Source organism: Capricornis sumatraensis, chromosome 19 (genome assembly GCF_032405125.1).
Source record: "Capricornis sumatraensis isolate serow.1 chromosome 19, serow.2, whole genome shotgun sequence".
Taxonomy (NCBI): domain Eukaryota; kingdom Metazoa; phylum Chordata; class Mammalia; order Artiodactyla; family Bovidae; genus Capricornis; species Capricornis sumatraensis.
In genome coordinates, this window is record NC_091087.1 from 5,781,046 (window position 1) to 5,796,220 (window position 15,175).

A 15,175-nucleotide genomic window follows, 5' to 3' on the forward strand; every position below is an offset into this window, starting at 1 on the left:
CATCTCGCCTGGAAGGGAGAACTTCCTGGATTTTCTCGAGTTGCGGCAGGTGTTCTCGAATTACGACGGGGACCTCAGGGACCCGCCCTGGTGGCCTCAGGAGAGGCCAGTCCCCATGCGAGTTGCTAGGGGGCCTCTCGGGATTCCTCTCCCGTCGATACCGGGGCCAAAAACCTTGTGTGGAGTCAGGGCCGTAACCGAGGATTCCTCTCAGGGGCTGACATGGATCTTTGGGTACTTCTGGAGTCTCCCCAGTGGAGTCAGGCCTCGTCTCGAGTGGGGGCATGCACGTGCGCTTTCCTTTCAGGCTGTAGCAGCAATGTCACGCTTCCCGTCACGTGGATCAAATGATCTGTGGTTTTCCCTCGAGGCTTTCCCTCGAGGCTTTCCCACAGGGCTGTCCCACGTGCCACCGTGGTGTGAGTCGATCCTCGGCGTGAAAGATGAGCCAATGCAGGGCAAAGAGGTTCCTCTGGAATGGACTGAGACATCTGGGGGACTCTTGGAATGGTGGTACGACCATGGAGTTTCTCTCGCCTTTCCTGTTGAGAGTGCCTCCTCTTGAGATGCGACGGGAACGCCAGGAATTCTTTCCCGTTGAAAGCAGGGAAAGGATCCCTCATCTCGAGCTACGAGGGGGAAACGGGGCTCTTCTGGATGTGGGCGGGACCATCGTGCTTCCTCTCGAGTGGAGACGGGTATGGCGGTGAACTTCCTGAGTTGCAGCAAGGGTGTGAAAGACCCTTTCGAAGTTCCAGAGGTTAGGTGTCATTAGTCTCCAGACGCCTCATCGGAAATAAGCCTCATCTCGCCTGGAAGGGAGAACTTCCTGGATTTTCTCGAGTTGCGGCAGGTGTTCGCGAGTTACGACGGGGACCTCAGGGACCCGCCCTGGTGGCCTCAGGAGAGGCCAGTCCCCATGCGAGTTGCTAGGGGGCCTCTCGGGATTCCTCTCCCGTCGATACCGGGGCCAAAAACCTTGTGTGGAGTCAGGGCCGGAATCGAGGATTCCTCTCAGGGGCTGACATGGATCTTTGGGTACTTCTGGAGTCTCCCCAGTGGAGTCAGGCCTCGTCTCGAGTGGGGGCATGCACGTGCGCTTTCTTTCCAGGCTGTAGCAGCAATGTCACGCTTCCCGTCGCGTGGATCAAAGGATCTGTGGTTTTCCCTCGAGGCTTTCCCTCGAGGCTTTCCCACAGGGCTGTCCCACGTGCCCCCGTGGTGTGAGTCGATCCTCGGCATGAAAGATGAGCCAGTGCAGGGCAAAGAGGTTCCTCTGGAATGGACTGAGACATCTGGGGGACTCTTGGAATGGTGGTACGACCATGGAGTTCCTCTCGCCTTTCCTGTTGAGAGTGCCTCCTCTTGAGATGCGACGGGAACGCCGGGAATTCTTTCCCGTTGAAAGCAGGGAAAGGATCCCTCATCTCGAGCTACGAGGGGGAAACGGGGCTCCTCTGGATGTGGGCGGGACCATCGTGCTTCCTCTCTAGTGGAGACGGGTATGGTGGTGAACTTCTTGAGTTGCAGCAAGGCTGTGAAAGACCCTTTCGAAGTTCCAGAGGTAAGGTGTCATTAGTCTCCAGACGCCTCATCGGAAATAGGCCTCATCTCGCCTGGAAGGGAGAACTTCCTGGATTTTCTCGAGTTGCGGCAGGTGTTCTCGAGTTACGACGGGGACCTCAGGGACCCGACCTGGTGGCCTCAGGAGAGGCCAGTCCCTATGCGAGTTGCTAGGGGGCCTCTCGGGATTCCTCTCCCGTCGATACCGGGGCCAAAAACCTTGTGTGGAGTCAGGGCCGGAACCGAGGATTCCTCTCAGGGGCTGACATGGATCTTTGGGTACTTCTGGAGTCTCCCCAGGGGAGTCAGGCCTCGTCTCGAGTGGGGGCATGCACGTGCACTTTCCTTCCAGGCTGTAGCAGCAATGTCACGCTTCCCGTCGCGTGGATCAAATGATGTGTGGTTTTCCCTAGAGGCTTTCCCACAGGGCTGTCCCACGTGCCACCGTGGTGTGAGTCGATCCTCGGCGTGAAAGATGAGCCAGTGCAGGGCAAAGAGGTTCCTCTGGAATGGACTGAGACATCTGGGGGACTCTTGGAATGGTGGTACGACCATGGAGTTCCTCTCGCCTTTCCTGTTGAGAGTGCCTCCTCTTGAGATGCGACGGGAACGCAGGGAATTCTTTCCCGTTGAAAGCATGGAAAGGATCCCTCATCTCGAGCTACGAGGGGGAAACGGGGCTCCTTTGGATGTGGTCGGGACCATCGTGCTTCCTCTCGAGTGGAGACGGGTATGGTGGTGAACTTCTTGAGTTGCAGCAAGGGTGTGAAAGACCCTTTCGAAGTTCCAGAGGTTAGGTGTCATTAGTCTCCAGACGCCTCATCGGAAATAGGCCTCATCTCGCCTGGAAGGGAGAACTTCCTGGATTTTCTCGAGTTGCGGCAGGTATTCTCGAGTTACGACGGGGACCTCAGGGACCGGCCCTCGTGGCCTCAGGAGAGGCCAGTCCCCATGCGAGTTGCTAGGGGGCCTCTCGGGATTCCTCTCCCGTCGATACCGGGGCCAAAAACCTTCTGTGGAGTCAGGGCCGGAAACGAGCATTCCTCTCAGGGGCTGATATGGATCTTTGGATACTTCTGGAGTCTCGCCAGGGGAGACAGGCCTCGTTTCGTGAGGGGGCATGCACGTGCACTTTCCTTCCAGGCTTTAGCAGCAATGTCACGCTTCCCGTGGCGTGGATCAAAGGATCTGTGGTTTTCCCTCGAGGCTTTCCCTCGAGGCTTTCCCACAGGGCTGTCCCACGTGCCACCGTGGTGTGAGTCGATCCTCGGCGTGAAAGATGAGCCAGTGCAGGGCAAAGAGGTTCCTCTGGAATGGACTGAGACATCTGGGGGACTCTTGGAATGGTGGTACGACCATGGAGTTCCTCTCGCCTTTCCTGTTGAGACTGCCTCCTCTTGAGATGCGAAGGGAACGCCGGGAATTCTTTCCCGTTTAAAGCAGGGAAAGGATCCCTCATCTCGAGCTACGAGGGGGAAACGGGGCTCCTCTGGATGTGGGCGGGACCATCGTGCTTCCTCTCGAGTGGAGACGGGTATGGCGGTGAACTTCTTGAGTCGCAGCAAGGGTGTGAAAGACCCTTTCGAAGTTCCAGAGGTTAGGTGTCATTAGTCTCCAGACGCCTCATCGGAAATAGGCCTCATCTCGCCTGGAAGGGAGAACTTCCTGGATTTTCTCGAGTTGCGGCAGGTGTTCTCGAGTTACGACGGGGACCTCAGGGACCCGCCCTGGTGGCCTCAGGAGAGGCCAGTCCCCATGCGAGTTGCTAGGGGGCCTCTCGGGATTCCTCTCCCGTCGATACCGGGGCCAAAAACCTTGTGTGGAGTCAGGGCCGGAACCGAGGATTCCTCTCAGGGGCTGACATGGATCTTTGGGTACTTCTGGAGTCTCCCCAGGGGAGTCAGGCCTTGTCTCGAGTAGGGGCATGCACGTGCGCTTTCCTTCCAGGCTGTAGCAGCAATGTCACGCTTCCCGTCGCGTGGATCAAAGGATCTGTGGTTTTCCCTCGAGGCTTTCCCTCGAGGCTTTCCCACAGGGCTGTCCCACGTACCACCGTGGTGTGAGTCGATCCTCGGCGTGAAAGATGAGCCAGTGCAGGGCAAAGAGGTTCCTCTGGAATGGACTGAGACATCTGGGGGACTCTTCGAATGGTGGTACGACCATGGAGTTCCTCTCGCCTTTCCTGTTGAGAGTACCTCCTCTTGAGATGCGACGGGAACGCAGGGAATTCTTTCCCGTTGAAAGCAGGGAAAGGATCCCTCATCTCGAGCTACGAGGGGGAAACGGGGCTCCTTTGGATGTTGTCGGGACCATCGTGCTTCCTCTCGAGTGGAGACAGGTATGGTGGGGAACTTCTTGAGTTGCAGCAAGGGTGTGAAAGACCCTTTCGAAGTTCCAGAGGTTAGGTGTCATTAGTCTCCAGACGCCTCATCGGAAATAGGCCTCATCTCGCCTGGAAGGGAGAACTTCCTGGATTTTCTCGAGTTGCGGCAGGTGTTCTCGAGTTACGACGGGGACCTCAGGGACCGGCCCTGGTGGCCTCAGGAGAGGCCAGTCCCCATGCGAGTTGCTAGGAGCCCTCTCGGGATTCCTCTCCCGTCGATACCGGGGCCAAAAACCTTGTGTGGAGTCAGGGCCGGAACCGAGGATTCCTCTCAGGGGCTGATATGGATCTTTGGATACTTCTGGAGTCTCGCCAGGGGAGACAGGCCTCGTTTCGTGAGGGGGCATGCACGTGCACTTTCCTTCCAGGCTGTAGCAGCAATGTCACGCTTCCCGTCGCGTGGATCAAAGGATCTGTGGTTTTCCCTCGAGGCTTTCCCTCGAGGCTTTCCCACAGGGCTGTCCCACGTGCCACCGTGGTGTGAGTCGATCCTCGGCGTGAAAGATGAGCCAGTGCAGGGCAAAGAGGTTCCTCTGGAATGGACTGAGACATCTGGGGGACTCTTGGAATGGTGGTACGACCATGGAGTTCCTCTCGCCTTTCCTGTTGAGAGTACCTCCTCTTGAGATGCGACGGGAACGCAGGGAATTCTTTCCCGATGAAAGCAGGGAAAGGATCCCTCATCTCGAGCTACGAGGGGGAAACGGGGCTCCTTTGGATGTTGTCGGGACCATCGTGCTTCCTCTCGAGTGGAGACAGGTATGGTGGGGAACTTCTTGAGTTGCAGCAAGGGTGTGAAAAACCCTTTCGAAGTTCCAGAGGTTAGGTGTCATTAGTCTCCAGACGCCTCATCGGAAATAGGCCTCATCTCGCCTGGAAGGGAGAACTTCCTGGATTTTCTCGAGTTGCGGCAGGTGTTCTCGAGTTACGACGGGGACCTCAGGGACCGGCCCTGGTGGCCTCAGGAGAGGCCAGTCCCCATGCGAGTTGCTAGGGGCCCTCTCGGGATTCCTCTCCCGTCGATACCGGGGCCAAAAACCTTGTGTGGAGTCAGGGCCGGAACCGAGGATTCCTCTCAGGGGCTGATATGGATCTTTGGATACTTCTGGAGTCTCGCCAGGGGAGACAGGCCTCGTTTCGTGAGGGGGCATGCACGTGCACTTTCCTTCCAGGCTGTAGCAGCAATGTCACGCTTCCCGTCGCGTGGATCAAAGGATCTGTGGTTTTCCCTCGAGGCTTTCCCTCGAGGCTTTCCCACAGGGCTGTCCCACGTGCCACCGTGGTGTGAGTCGATCCTCGGCGTGAAAGATGAGCCAGTGCAGGGCAAAGAGGTTCCTCTGGAATGGACTGAGACATCTGGGGGACTCTTGGAATGGTGGAACGACCATGGAGTTCCTCTCGCCTTTCCTGTTGAGAGTGCCTCCTCTTGAGATGCGACGGGAACGCCGGGAATTCTTTCCCGTTGAAAGCAGGGAAAGGATCCCTCATCTCGAGCTACGAGGGGGAAACGGGGCTCTTCTGGATGTGGGCGGGACCATCGTGCTTCCTCTCGAGTGGAGACGGGTATGGCGGTGAACTTCTTGAGTCGCAGCAAGGGTGTGAAAGACCCTTTCGAAGTTCCAGAGGTTAGGTGTCATTAGTCTCCAGACGCCTCATCGGAAATAAGCCTCATCTCGCCTGGAAGGGAGAACTTCCTGGATTTTCTCGAGTTGCGGCAGGTGTTCTCGAGTTACGACGGGGACCTCAGGGACCCGCCCTGGTGGCCTCAGGAGAGGCCAGTCCCCATGCGAGTTGCTAGGGGGCCTCTCGGGATTCCTCTCCCGTCGATACCGGGGCCAAAAACCTTGTGTGGAGTCAGGGCCGGAACCGAGGATTCCTCTCAGGGGCTGACATGGATCTTTGGGTACTTCTGGAGTCTCCCCAGTGGAGTCAGGCCTCGTCTCGAGTGGGGGCATGCACGTGCGCTTTCCTTCCAGGCTCTAGCAGCAATGTCACGCTTCCCGTCGCGTGGATCAAAGGATCTGTGGTATTCCCTCGAGGCTTTCCCTCGAGGCTTTCCCACAGGGCTGTCCCACGTGCCACCGTGGTGTGAGTCGATCCTCGGCGTGAAAGATGAGCCAGTGCAGGGCAAAGAGGTTCCTCTGGAATGGACTGAGACATCTGGGGGACTCTTGGAATGGTGGTACGACCATGGAGTTCCTCTCGCCTTTCCTGTTGAGAGTGCCTCCTCTTGAGATGCGACGGGAACGCAGGGAATTCTTTCCCGTTGAAAGCAGGGAAAGGATCCCTCATCTCGAGCTACGAGGGGGAAACGGGGCTCCTTTGGATGTGGTCGGGACCATCGTGCTCCCTCTCGAGTGGAGACGGGTATGGTGGTGAACTTCTTGAGTTGCAGCAAGGGTGTGAAAGACCCTTTCGAAGTTCCAGAGGTTAGGTGTCATTAGTCTCCAGACGCCTCATCGGAAATAGGCCTCATCTCGCCTGGAAGGGAGAACTTCCTGGATTTTCTCGAGTTGCGGCAGGTGTTCTCGAGTTACGACGGGGACCTCAGGGACCGGCCCTGGTGGCCTCAGGAGAGGCCAGTCCCCATGCGAGTTGCTAGGGGGCCTCTCGGGATTCCTCTCCCGTAGATACCGGGGCCAAAAACCTTGTGTGGAGTCAGGGCCGGAACCGAGGATTCCTCTCAGGGGCTGACATGGATCTTTGGATACTTCTGGAGTCTCGCCAGGGGAGACAGGCCTCGTTTCGTGAGGGGGCATGCACGTGCACTTTCCTTCCAGGCTGTAGCAGCAATGTCACGCTTCCCGTCGCGGGGATCAAAGGATCTGTGGTTTTCCCTCGAGGCTTTCCCTCGAGGCTTTCCCACAGGGCTGTCCCACGTGCCACCGTGGTGTGAGTCGATCCTCGGCGTGAAAGATGAGCCAGTGCAGGGCAAAGAGTTTCCTCTGGAATGGACTGAGACATCTGGCGGACTCTTGGAATGGTGGTACGACCATGGAGTTCCTCTCGCCTTTCCTGTTGAGAGTGCCTCCTCTTGAGATGCGACTGGAACGCCGGGAATTCTTTCCCGTTGAAAGCAGGGAAAGGATCCCTCATCTCGAGCTCCGAGGGGGAAACGGGGCTCCTCTGGATGTGGGCGGGACCATCGTGCTTCCTCTCGAGTGGAGACGGGTATGGCGGTGAACTTCTTGAGTTGCAGCAAGGGTGTGAAAGACCCTTTCGAAGGTCCAGAGGTTTGGTGTCATTAGTCTCCAGACGCCTCATCGGAAATAGGACTCATCTCGCCTGGAAGGGAGAACTTCCTGGATTTTCTCGAGTTGCGGCAGGTGTTCTCGAGTTAAGACGGGGACCTCAGGGACCCGCCCTGGTGGCCTCAGGAGAGGCCAGTCCCCATGCGAGTTGCTAGGGGGTCTCTCGGGATTCCTCTCCCGTCGATACCGGGGCCAAAAAGCTTGTGTGGAGTCAGGGCCGGAACCGAGGATTCCTCTCAGGGGCTGACATGGATCTTTGGGTACTTCTGGAGTCTCCCCAGGGGAGTCAGGCCTCGTCTCGAGTGGGGGCATGCTCGTGCGCTTTCCTTCCAGGCTGTAGCAGCAATGTCACGCTTCCCGTCGCGTGTATCAAAGGATCTGTGGTTTTCCCTCGAGGCTTTCCCTCGAGGCTTTCCCACAGGGCTGTCCCACGTGCCACCGTGTTGTGAGTCGATCCTCGGCGTGAAAGATGAGCCAGTGCAGGGCAAAGAGGTTCCTCTGGAATGGACTGAGACATCTGGGGGACTCTTGGAATGGTGGTACGACCATGGAGTTCCTCTCGCCTTTCCTGTTGAGAGTGCCTCCTCTTGAGATGCGACGGGAACGCCGGGAATTCTTTCCCGTTGAAAGCAGGGAAAGGATCCCTCATCTCGAGCTACGAGGGGGAAACGGGGCTCCTCTGGATGTGGGCGGGACCATCGTGCTTCCTCTCGAGTGGAGACGGGTATGGTGGTGAACTTCTTGAGTTGCAGCAAGGGTGTGAAAGACCCTTTCGAAGTTCCAGAGGTTAGGTGTCATTAGTCTCCAGACGCCTCATCGGAAATAGGCCTCATCTCGCCTGGAAGGGAGAACTTCCTGGATTTTCTCGAGTTGCGGCAGGTGTTCTCGAGTTACGACGGGGAACTCAGGGACCGGCCCTGGTGGCCTCAGGAGAGGCCAGTCCCCATGCGAGTTGCTAGGGGGCCTCTCGGGATTCCTCTCCCGTCGATACCGGGGCCAAAAACCTTGTGTGGAGTCAGGGCCGGAACCGAGGATTCCTCTAAGGGGCTGACATGGATCTTTGGGTACTTCTGGAGTCTCCCCAGTGGAGTCAGGCCTCGTCTCGAGTGGGGGCATGCACGTGCGCTTTCCTTCCAGGCTGTAGCAGCAATGTCACGCTTCCCGTCGCGTGGATCAAAGGATCTCTGTTTTTCCCTCGAGGCTTTCCCTCGAGGCTTTCCCACAGGGCTGTCCCACGTGCCACCGTGGTGTGAGTCGATCCTCGGCGTGAAAGATGAGCCAGTGCAGGGCAAAGAGGTTCCTCTGGAATGGACTGAGACATCTGGGGGACTCTTGGAATGGTGGTACGACCATGGAGTTCCTCTCGCCTTTCCTGTTGAGAGTGCCTCCTCTTGAGATGCGACGGGAACGCAGGGAATTCTTTCCCGTTGAAAGCAGGGAAAGGATCCCTCATCTCGAGCTACGAGGGGGAAACGGGGCTCCTTTGGATGTGGTCGGGACCATCGTGCTTCCTCTCGAGTGGAGACGGGTATGGTGGTGAACTTCTTGAGTTGCAGCAAGGGTGTGAAAGACCCTTTCGAAGTTCCAGAGGTTAGGTGTCATTAGTCTCCAGACGCCTCATCGGAAATAGGCCTCATCTCGCCTGGAAGGGAGAACTTCCTGGATTTTCTCGAGTTGCGGCAGGTGTTCTCGAGTTACGACGGGGACCTCAGGGACCGGCCCTGGTGGCCTCAGGAGAGGCCAGTCCCCATGCGAGTTGCTAGGGGGCCTCTCGGGATTCCTCTCCCGTCGATACCGGGGCCAAAAACCTTGTGTGGAGTCAGGGCCGGAACCGAGGATTCCTCTCAGGGGCTGATATGGATCTTTGGATACTTCTGGAGTCTCGCCAGGGGAGACAGGCCTCGTTTCGTGAGGGGGCATGCACGTGCACTTTCCTTCCAGGCTGTAGCAGCAATGTCACGCTTCCCGTCGCGTGGATCAAAGGATCTGTGGTTTTCCCTCGAGGCTTTCCCTCGAGGCTTTCCCACAGGGCTGTCCCTGGTGCCACCGTGGTGTGAGTCGATCCTCGGCGTGAAAGATGAGCCAGTGCAGGGCAAAGAGGTTCCTCTGGAATGGACTGAGACATCTGGGGGACTCTTGGAATGGTGGTACGACCATGGAGTTCCTCTCGCCTTTCCTGTTGAGAGTGCCTCCTCTTGAGATGCGACGAGAACGCCGGGAATTCTTTCCCGTTGAAAGCAGGGAAAGGATCCCTCATCTCGAGCTACGAGGGGGAAACGGGGCTCCTCTGGATGTGGGCGGGACCATCGTGCTTCCTCTCGAGTGGAGACGGGTATGGCGGTGAACTTCTTGAGTTGCAGCAAGGGTGTGAAAGACCCTTTCGAAGTTCCAGAGGTTAGGTGTCATTAGTCTCCAGAGGCCTCATCGGAAATAGGCCTCATCTCGCCTGCAAGGGAGAACTTCCTGGATTTTCTCGAGTTGCGGCAGGTGTTCTCGAGTTACGACGGGTACCTCAGGGACCCGCCCTGGTGGCCTCAGGAGAGGCCAGTCCCCATGCGAGTTGCTAGGGGGCCTCTCTGGATTCCTCTCCCGTCGATACCGGGGCCAAAAACCTTGTGTGGAGTCAGGGCCGGATCCGAGGATTCCTCTCAGGGTCTGACATGGATCTTTGGGTACTTGTCGAGTCTCCCCAGGGGAGTCAGGCCTCGTCTCTAGTGGGGGCATGCACGTGCGCATTCCTTCGAGGCTGTGGCAGCAATGTCACGCTTCCCGTTGCGTGGATCAAAGGATATGTGGTTTTCCCTCGAGGCTTTCCCTCGAGGCTTTCCCACAGGGCTGTTCCACGTGCCACCGTGATGTGAGTCGATCCTCGGCATGAAAGATGAGCCAGTGCAGGGCAAAGAGGTTCCTCTGGAATGGACTGAGACATCTGGGGGACTCTTGGAATGGTGGTACGACCATGGAGTTCCTCTCGCCTTTCCTGTTGAGAGTGCCTCCTCTTGAGATGCGACGGGAACGCCGGGAATTCGTTCCCGTTGAAAGCAGGGAAAGGATCCCTCATCTGGAGCTACGAGGGGGAAACGAGGCTCCTCTGGATGTGGGCGGGACCATCGTGCTTCCTCTCGAGTGGAGACGGGTATGGCGGTGAACTTCTTGAGTTGCAGCAAGGGTGTGAAAGACCCTTTCGAAGTTCCAGAGGTTAGGTGTCATTAGTCTCCAGACGCCTCATCGGAAATAGGCCTCATCTCGCCTGGAAGGGAGAACTTCCTGGATTTTCTCGAGTTGCGGCAGGTGTTCTCTAGTTACGACGCGGACCTCAGGGACCCGCCCTGGTGGACTCAGGAGAGGCCAGTCCCCATGCGAGGTGCTAGGGGGCCTCACGGGATTCCTCTCCCGTCGATACCGGGGCCAAAAACCTTGTGCGGAGTTAGGGCCAGAACCGAGGATTCCTCTCAGGGGCTGACATGGATCTTTGTGTACTTGTGGAGTCTCCCCAGGGGAGTCAGGCCTCGTCTCGAGTGGGGGCATGCATGTGCGCTTTCCTTCTAGGCTGTAGCAGCAATGTCACGCTTCCCGTCGCGTGGAACAAAGGATCTGTGGTTTTCCCTCGAGGCTTTCCCTCGAGGCTTTCCCACAGGGCTGTCCCACGTGCCACCGTGGTGTGAGTCGATCCTCGGCGTGAAAGATGAGCCAGTGCAGGGCAAAGAGGTTCCTCTGGAATGGACTGAGACATCTGGGGGACTCTTGGAATGGTGGTACGACCATGGAGTTCCTCTCGCCTTTCCTGTTGAGAGTGCCTCCTCTTGTAATGCGACGTGAACGCCGGGAATTCTTTCCCGTTGAAAGCAGGGAAAGGATCCCTCATCTCGAGCTACGAGGGGGAAACGGGGCTCCTCTGGATGTGGGCGGGACCATCGTGCTTCCTCTCGAGTGGAGACGGGTATGGCAGTGAACTTCTTGAGTTGCAGCAAGGGTGTGAAAGACCCTTTCGAAGTTCCAGAGGTTAGGTGTCATTAGTCTCCAGACGCATCATCGGAAATAGGCCTCATCTCGCCTGGAAGGGAGAACTTCCTGGATTTTCTCGAGTTGCGGCAGGTGTTCTCGAGTTACGACGGGGACCTCAGGGACCCGCCCTGGTGGCCTCAGGATAGGCCAGTCCCCATGCGATGTGCTAGGGGGCCTCTCGAGATTCCTCTCCCGTCTATACCGGGGCCAAAAACCTTGTGTGGAGTCAGGGCCGGAACCGAGGATTCATCTCACGGGCTGACATGTATCTTTGTGTACTTCTGGAGTCTCCCCAGGGAAGTCAGGCCTCGTCTCGAGTGGGGGCATGCACGTGCGCTTTCCTTCCAGGCTGTAGCAGCAATGTCACGCTTCCCGTTGCGTGGATCAAAGGATCTGTGGTTTTCCCTCGAGGCTTTCCCTCGAGGCTTTCCCACAGGGCTGTCCCTGGTGCCACCGTGGTGTGAGTCGATCCTCGGCGTGAAAGATGAGCCAGTGCAGGGCAAAGAGGTTCCTCTGGAATGGACTGAGACATCTGGGGGACTCTTGGAATGGTGGTACGACCATGGAGTTCCTCTCGCCTTTCCTGTTGAGAGTGCCTCCTCTTGAGATGCGACGAGAACGCCGGGAATTCTTTCCCGTTGAAAGCAGGGAAAGGATCCCTCATCTCGAGCTACGAGGGGGAAACGGGGCTCCTCTGGATGTGGGCGGGACCATCGTGCTTCCTCTCGAGTGGAGACGGGTATGGCGGTGAACTTCTTGAGTTGCAGCAAGGGTGTGAAAGACCCTTTCGAAGTTCCAGAGGTTAGGTGTCATTAGTCTCCAGAGGCCTCATCGGAAATAGGCCTCATCTCGCCTGCAAGGGAGAACTTCCTGGATTTTCTCGAGTTGCGGCAGGTGTTCTCGAGTTACGACGGGTACCTCAGGGACCCGCCCTGGTGGCCTCAGGAGAGGCCAGTCCCCATGCGAGTTGCTAGGGGGCCTCTCTGGATTCCTCTCCCGTCGATACCGGGGCCAAAAACCTTGTGTGGAGTCAGGGCCGGATCCGAGGATTCCTCTCAGGGTCTGACATGGATCTTTGGGTACTTGTCGAGTCTCCCCAGGGGAGTCAGGCCTCGTCTCTAGTGGGGGCATGCACGTGCGCATTCCTTCGAGGCTGTGGCAGCAATGTCACGCTTCCCGTTGCGTGGATCAAAGGATATGTGGTTTTCCCTCGAGGCTTTCCCTCGAGGCTTTCCCACAGGGCTGTTCCACGTGCCACCGTGATGTGAGTCGATCCTCGGCATGAAAGATGAGCCAGTGCAGGGCAAAGAGGTTCCTCTGGAATGGACTGAGACATCTGGGGGACTCTTGGAATGGTGGTACGACCATGGAGTTCCTCTCGCCTTTCCTGTTGAGAGTGCCTCCTCTTGAGATGCGACGGGAACGCCGGGAATTCGTTCCCGTTGAAAGCAGGGAAAGGATCCCTCATCTCGAGCTACGAGGGGGAAACGGGGCTCCTCTGGATGTGGGCGGGACCATCGTGCTTCCTCTCGAGTGGAGACGGGTATGGCGGTGAACTTCTTGAGTTGCAGCAAGGGTGTGAAAGACCCTTTCGAAGTTCCAGAGGTTAGGTGTCATTAGTCTCCAGACGCCTCATCGGAAATAGGCCTCATCTCGCCTGGAAGGGAGAACTTCCTGGATTTTCTCGAGTTGCGGCAGGTGTTCTCTAGTTACGACGCGGACCTCAGGGACCCGCCCTGGTGGACTCAGGAGAGGCCAGTCCCCATGCGAGGTGCTAGGGGGCCTCACGGGATTCCTCTCCCGTCGATACCGGGGCCAAAAACCTTGTGCGGAGTTAGGGCCAGAACCGAGGATTCCTCTCAGGGGCTGACATGGATCTTTGTGTACTTGTGGAGTCTCCCCAGGGGAGTCAGGCCTCGTCTCGAGTGGGGGCATGCATGTGCGCTTTCCTTCTAGGCTGTAGCAGCAATGTCACGCTTCCCGTCGCGTGGAACAAAGGATCTGTGGTTTTCCCTCGAGGCTTTCCCTCGAGGCTTTCCCACAGGGCTGTCCCACGTGCCACCGTGGTGTGAGTCGATCCTCGGCGTGAAAGATGAGCCAGTGCAGGGCAAAGAGGTTCCTCTGGAATGGACTGAGACATCTGGGGGACTCTTGGAATGGTGGTACGACCATGGAGTTCCTCTCGCCTTTCCTGTTGAGAGTGCCTCCTCTTGTAATGCGACGTGAACACCGGGAATTCTTTCCCGTTGAAAGCAGGGAAAGGATCCCTCATCTCGAGCTACGAGGGGGAAACGGGGCTCCTCTGGATGTGGGCGGGACCATCGTGCTTCCTCTCGAGTGGAGACGGGTATGGCAGTGAACTTCTTGAGTTGCAGCAAGGGTGTGAAAGACCCTTTCGAAGTTCCAGAGGTTAGGTGTCATTAGTCTCCAGACGCATCATCGGAAATAGGCCTCATCTCGCCTGGAAGGGAGAACTTCCTGGATTTTCTCGAGTTGCGGCAGGTGTTCTCGAGTTACGACGGGGACCTCAGGGACCCGCCCTGGTGGCCTCAGGATAGGCCAGTCCCCATGCGATGTGCTAGGGGGCCTCTCGAGATTCCTCTCCCGTCTATACCGGGGCCAAAAACCTTGTGTGGAGTCAGGGCCGGAACCGAGGATTCATCTCACGGGCTGACATGTATCTTTGTGTACTTCTGGAGTCTCCCCAGGGAAGTCAGGCCTCGTCTCGAGTGGGGGCATGCACGTGCGCTTTCCTTCCACGCTGTAGCAGCAATGTCACGCTTCCCGTGGCGTGGATCAAAGGATCTGTGGTTTTCCCTCGAGGCTTTCCCTTGAGGCTTTCCCACAGGGCTGTCCCACGTGCCACCGTGGTGTGAGTCGATCCTCGGCGTGAAAGATGAGCCAGTGCAGGGCAAAGAGGTTCCTCTGGAATGGACTGAGACATCTGGGGGACTCTTGGAATGGTGCTACGACCATGGAGTTCCTCTCGACATTCCTGTTGAGAGTACCTCGTCTTGAGATGCGACGGGAACGCCGGGAATTCTTTCCCGTTGAAAGCAGGGAAAGGATCCGTCATCTCGAGCTACGAGGGGGAAACGGGGCTCCTCTGGATGTGGGCGGGACCATCGTGCTTCCTCTCGAGTGGAGACGGATATGGCGGTGAACTTCTTGAGTTGCAGCAAGGGTGTGAAAGACCCTTTCGAAGTTCCAGAAGTTAGGTGTCATTAGTCTCCAGACGCCTCATCGGAAATAGGCTTCATCTCGCCTGGAAGGGAGAACTTCCTGGATTTTCTCGAGTTGTGGCAGGTGTTCTCGAGTTACGACGGGGACCTCAGGGACCCGCCCTGGTGGCCTCAGGAGTGGCCAGTCCCCATGCGAGCTGCTAGGGGGCCTCTCGGGATTCCTCTCCCGTCGATACCGGGGCCAAAAACCTTGTGTGGAGTCAGGGCCGGAACCGAGGATTCCTCTCAGGGGCTGACATGTATCTTTGGGTACTTCTGGAGTCTCCCCAGGGGAGTCAGGCCTCGTCTCGAGTGGGGGCATGCACGTGCGCTTTCCTTCCAGGCTGTAGCAGCAATGTCACGCTTCCCGTGGCGTGGATCAAAGGATCTGTGGTTTTCCCTCGAGGCTTTCCCTCGAGGCTTTCCCACAGGGCTGTCCCACGTGCCACCGTGGTGTGAGTCGATCCCCGGCGTGAAAGATGAGCCAGTGCAGGGCAAAGAGGTTCCTCTGGAATGGACTGAGACATCTGGGGGACTCTTGGAATGGTGCTACGACCATGGAGTTCCTCTCGCCTTTCCTGTTGAGAGTGCCTCCTCTTGAGATGCGACGGGAACGCCGGGAATTCTTTCCCGTTGAAAGCAGGGAAAGGATCCCTCATCTCGAGCTACGAGGGGGTAACGGGGCTCCTCTGGATGTGGGCGGGACCATCGTGCTTCCTCTCGAGTGGAGACGGGTATGGCGGTGAACTTCT